Source organism: Sinocyclocheilus rhinocerous, unplaced genomic scaffold (assembly GCF_001515625.1).
Source record: "Sinocyclocheilus rhinocerous isolate Xijiao unplaced genomic scaffold, SAMN03320098_v1.1 scaffold297, whole genome shotgun sequence".
Taxonomy (NCBI): Eukaryota; Metazoa; Chordata; class Actinopteri; order Cypriniformes; family Cyprinidae; genus Sinocyclocheilus; species Sinocyclocheilus rhinocerous.
The window spans coordinates 1,178,250-1,184,008 of record NW_015649240.1 but is presented as its reverse complement, the minus strand read 5'-3'; the positions used below and the strand labels follow the sequence as shown (position 1 = coordinate 1,184,008).

The following is a 5,759-nucleotide window of genomic DNA, read 5'->3' as shown; positions in this document are numbered from 1 at the left end:
ATAATCACTTTAATCTAGCTTGTGCTCACTGTTGTACACGGAAGCCGCTCCGGGCTGATGACGTATGAGGTCGGCTTTGCGTATGCACCGCTCAGAAGTAACACATGCGGAAACGCAGCGGAGAGATCAAAACCAAACAATGGTCAAGAATTAGAAGTACAAAACGAGGATTTGTAAAGAAGAATGTCAGAGGATTTTGATATAAGCCAAGAGGAGACTGGTTTTCCTTTGTAAATAGGCTACTCTTTTACTCTTACTCGAGTAGTTTTTTGGACAAGTACTTTTACTCTACTCACACTAAATTTTTTGGAAGGTAATGGTACTTTTACTTGAGTATATTTTTCAGTACTCTTTCCACCACTGCTAATATGTGGCCTAAAAACAATTGGCATTATGGGGAAGGGGTTAATTAGGCGCACTCAGTGTTTCCATGTTGAGGTTTTCCACACAATTGGGCTATTTTGAAAATGCAGTCACAGGAAAAATTGCAGAGCCACGGGTTGCAGTTTTTTGGCCTACTTTTATAATGTACCGCGGCTGCCTAAAGTGTATCTATAAGACAGAACAGTTAGCATGTTTTGCTCAAACTTTTACCATGGCATTACACCATTGTCGCTTGCGAAATAACAATGATGGTGCCGTGGGTGTAAACTTACAGATTAAGGGGCGGTAATATTATAATGAGATCCCTTTGCCACGTCACCAAGGGTGATCTCAATTTAATTAGTTTATTAGCACCCCCTCTGAACACACTCATGTGTGTTTGTGTATGTGCACAAGAAAAAGTGAGCGTGTGGGAGAGACGCTGGAATGCTCTTCTCTCCACTGGAGCAAATCCCTGAGGTTTTAGCGTTAAGCTGTGGGGACGCATCTCTCTCTCTCTCTCTCTGTCATCAGGGACATGGGGACGATCAGCTCGGTTTCTCATCAAAGAGTCTCTCAGTGATTCCCTCAGTGGCACTCTGAAGCCGTACACACACTCTAAACAGCCATCCTTCACACACTCCTGGGCCCTGTACCGCGCGCTCACAGCTGGCCGCTCGTCGCTCCAAACGTTCTCACTGCCGCTAACACTACACTAATGATGCTACGCTAACAACGAGTCCTCTGCTCGCAGTAGTTCAAATATTCATGAGCCCACTGTACGTATGCTAATGACTAGCCTTCCCTCCCACCCGAGTTAATGCACGCTAATGACAAGCACTGTGAATAAAGCCATCTGAAAACGCTGCCTCACTTGTGGCCTAATGTCCGCCAGCGGTGTGGTGAAATAACAGCGTGCATTGACAGGTGTGATTTAAGTCACGGCAGCGGGAAAAAGCAAACCGTAAATTAGCTCAGGAAATTCTTAATATGCTGTGATTGACCAACCCATCACTGTCAATAAAAGCTAAACCATTCCTTGTGCAATTCATTATACATTAAAGGGATAGTACACCCCAAAATGAAAAATCTGTCATTATTTAATCAACCTCATGTTGTTCTAAATTTGTATGAATTTTTTCTTCAGTTGGACATAAAAGAAGAATGTTGGTAATCAAACAGTTGCTGGTAGCAACTGACTTCCATAGTATGGGAAAAAAAAATACTAAGGAAGTCAATAGGGACCAGAAACTGTTTGGTTATACACATAACTATCCCTTTAAGACATCTAACATAAAATATATATATATATATAAATAGGCTAATGAAAACACTGAAAAAAAATTGATAAAATATACAAATGAAACCTAAAAAATAAACAAATAATAAAAATAAATAAATATAAAAAGAATACATTATAGCACATACAATAAATACATGCATATTACCTTGGCTATACTTAAAATTGTACTTCTACAAATACAATTATAATAGAAAATAAATAGGAAAAATCATTATTTAATTTATAATTTGATATTTTGTCACATATAAGAGAATTTGGGCCAGAAAAAAGTGCTTAATTGTCATGAAAATAAATGTACTAAAATCTTAAAATAAAAAATAGGCTTCATATTCTTCATTAATATTATTTTTCTGATTTCTTATGAGTTTTCCTAACAAGTCGCATGAATAAAGCCATTTGAAAATACCACTTCACTTAATTCAAAGGTACAACAAGATTTCTTTTTTAGAAACCTAATTCTAATAAATGTTTCAGAAAACAAGACTTAAAAACAAATTTTCCTTCTTTTTACTCTCTCTCTCTCTCTCTCTATATATATATATATACAGGTACATCTCAATAAATTAGAATGTCGTGGAAAAGTTCATTTCAGTAATTCAACTCAAATTGTGAAACTTGTGTATTAAATAAATTCAATGCACACAGACTGAAGTAGTTTAAGTCTTTGGTTCTTTTAATTGTGATGATTTTGGCTCACATTTAACAAAAACCCACCAATTCACTATCTCAACAAATTAGAATATGGTGACATGCCAATCAGCTAATCAACTCAAAACACCTGCAAAGGTTTCCTGAGCCTTCAAAATGGTCTCTCAGTTTGCTTCACTAGGCTACACAATCATGGGGAAGACTACTGATCTGACAGTTGTCCAGAAGACAATCATTGACACCCTGCACAAGGAGGGTAAGCCACAAACATTCACTGCCAAAGAAGCTGGCTGTTCACAGAGTACTGTATCCAAGCATGTTAACAGAAAGTGGAAGGAAAAAGTGTGGAAGAAAAAGATGCACAACCAACCGAGAGAACCACAGCCTTATGAGGATTGTCAAGCAAAATCGATTCAAGAATTTGAGTGAACTTCACAAGGAATGGACTGAGGCTGGGGTCAAGGCATCAAGAGCCACCACACACAGACGTGTCAAGGAATTTGGCTACAGTTGTCATATGTTCGAGACTCGAACCCGCAACCTTTGGGTTACGAGTCCGACTCTCTAACCATTAGGCCACGACCATTAGGCCACGACTAATAAGCAGTGTACGCGCGCTGTGGACCCGCCTATACTAACGCGCTATTTAAATAACAAAAAAACTACTGCACCATTGACTTTAGACCAGGTTTTTGTTGATCAATGGCGCAGTCTATTTCAGTTGCCTCAAAATAGCAACGCACCAGCAATGTGCCCGAACACACCTCGTTTTCAGACCAGCACGCCCATGAGCACACAAATGGGCGCATATGCATTTGCTATTTAAACAACGTGGCGCAGGACGTGAAAATGACAACTGCGGCAGGCTGAAACTAGCGAAAAACACTTGCGTCACGCCTGGCGCCGCATTGCACTGGGTGTATGATAGGGCCCGAAGTCTTTAATTATTTTTTTCTTGCATTAAACATAAACTGGACTCGTCTAAAATAACAAAGAAAACATTTTTGCACTGCATCACAGGAAAACACTTTGACTATTCCTACAGTAGATGGCCAAATCAAACCAGAATTTCACCTCAATAATGGTACGAGGACGGCCACCCATAAAGGGCCGCGGGGGTGTCCTGTCCGCCAATGCCTGTTAGCATTGGCAGTTTTAGGGCACTCGTTTTCCGGCGGCGAGCCTGAAATAAACTGGGATCACATTGGGGTGCAGTAATGGAGACGGATGAGTCTTAGACTGTAACACAGTGTTCATATCGCAGGGTTAATGATAAAGAACAGCCAACAAAGCAAAGGTAAATAGATACCTTGTAAGAATATAAAGCATTTTTTCTTTCCCTCCTTTATAATGTGATTTACTGTTATCCTCTGGATGCCTGCATCTAACCATAAAAATACATTGAAAATAGAGCATTTCCCCTTGTGATTTCATGTAGAAGGCTTAAAGCTGAACAAAACTAATAAAGGAAGGCAACATTAAAGGAGCTTTGAAAAATAATTCAACATGAAGCAACCACTGGGAGTTCTTTTAAAATGTTTGAGAGTTTCAGACTCCATTGCGGGAACGAGAGCAATAAAGCAATCTCAGTGATTTGTTGGGCGTTTAGAGACCGACGTGGCTGAATCAAACACAGTGTTAATGTACGAACTGACTATTATGTGAAAGCGCAAACGGGATTTCTGACTTCAGGAAAGAGTGGTTTGGTTTGAGACGAGGAGCGTGCTGCAGAGAAAAATTAATAAAAAATGAAAATGGAAAAAGGTAAAAGAATGAAAGATGCCCCCTGCTATTTTAATAGCTGCGGGCGGCTTTCCAACAAACCTTGAGTAATTACAGACGGCTTAAATTAATAGTTCAGCTAAAGTGAGTCATTATTTACTCACCCTCATGTCGTTCTGAACCCTACGACTTTCTTTCTTCTGTGGAACTAGGCCTGGGCGATAAAACGGTATCGATATTTATCGACTGTACACCTTCTTCGATATCGATAGAAAAATTTTTCGATATAGCGCACGATATAGGCACGTATTATGAATGACGCAGACAGCACACATAATAAATTGTGTTAATTATAAACAGTGGTTCAAATGTTTTTTTTTTAATTCTATTGCTTTTTGTTTTAAAAAAGGTTATAAAAAATGTCAATAATTATCGATACCGAACGATATGAAACATTATATCGTTGATAAATTTTTTTGCTATATCGCCCAGCCCTATGTGGAACACAACAAAAGAAACTCTGAATTCTAATCTTTTTCTATGCTTTCCTCTTTAAATATCATGTACATATGATATGGGCATATTCAAATTTGGCACGTCAAAATGCAATACAGTACAATACAGGTTTGATGTCAAAGACCAATTGATTTGATTTTTGTTTTGAAAACTCAGGTGGCGGCGATTTTCAGTAAATTTTCAGTCATATGAGAACTTCAACTCATGAGCCGCAGGGTTCTTATTGTTAACTGAAACTATTCAAAACTGTTTTCATAAAGTAATGAAATGAAATAAACAAAATATTCAATGAAAAATTTAAATTAAAATAAGAAATGTTGCCTTGGCAACTAACTGATATAAATAAAAATAACTTAAAATGAAGTACTCAAATTTTAAAAGTTTAAACTGAAAAACTAAAAACTACTAAAAGTAAAACTGAAATAAAAATAAAATAAATTAAGGCTATATAGAAATATTAAAAACTAGCTAATAAAAATTTCAAAAGCACATACTAAAATTACTAAAACAAACTGAAATGCAAATGAAAACTTAAAAACAATAGTTTATTCAGAATATTAATAAATAAATACTATAATAATATTTGCATATTATTAAAATAACACTAACAAGTCGTTGGGACCACGCTTATGGTGATTTTTTTTGTCCTCCTCATTACCTATGTATGAAAGCATTAGGATTTAAAAACTATACATGTCGTTCCACATCGGTATGAGTGTCTTGACTGTGAGCCTCTGGAAAAGAGCAGCATGAATGTCCATAAATGTCTCCTTTTGAAGAAACAAGCTCATATGGATGTGGAACGATATGTACATGTTTAAATCCTGATGCTTTCATACAAAGATAATGAATTCCAGACAAGGAGAGTGGAAAGAAGAAAAAACAAGAACAACAAAAGAAAGAACAAGTAAAAAAGACTGAATAAGACAGTGAGAGTGCGACATAACAGAGAGGGGAAGCAGGGAATAGGTTCAGGAAAAAGTACAAGTGGTAAATCTGTGAAGAGTTTTCACAGGCACAGAAACAAACCCAAAACGCTTCAGTCAAGGTTTGACGCTTACAGTGATTCCCTGCGCAGCACCAGTGAGAAACGTTCCAGAACCATTGTTTAAATATTCAAGAAGTCGCTTAGGCATTTTTCTCAGGAGATTCTTTAAAACTGGCCCTTTTTTAATTGAAGGGGAGAACAATTTGAAAGAAAGAAAGG

General features: G+C 37.4%; 1 protein-coding gene across 1 annotated transcript in view; it reads right to left on the bottom strand.

The window, feature by feature from the left end:
* The window catches only part of pigg (phosphatidylinositol glycan anchor biosynthesis class G (EMM blood group)), a 107,394-nt gene that overhangs the window by 72,346 nt on the left and 29,289 nt on the right, over positions 1-5,759 (bottom strand). The window lies entirely within an intron of this gene.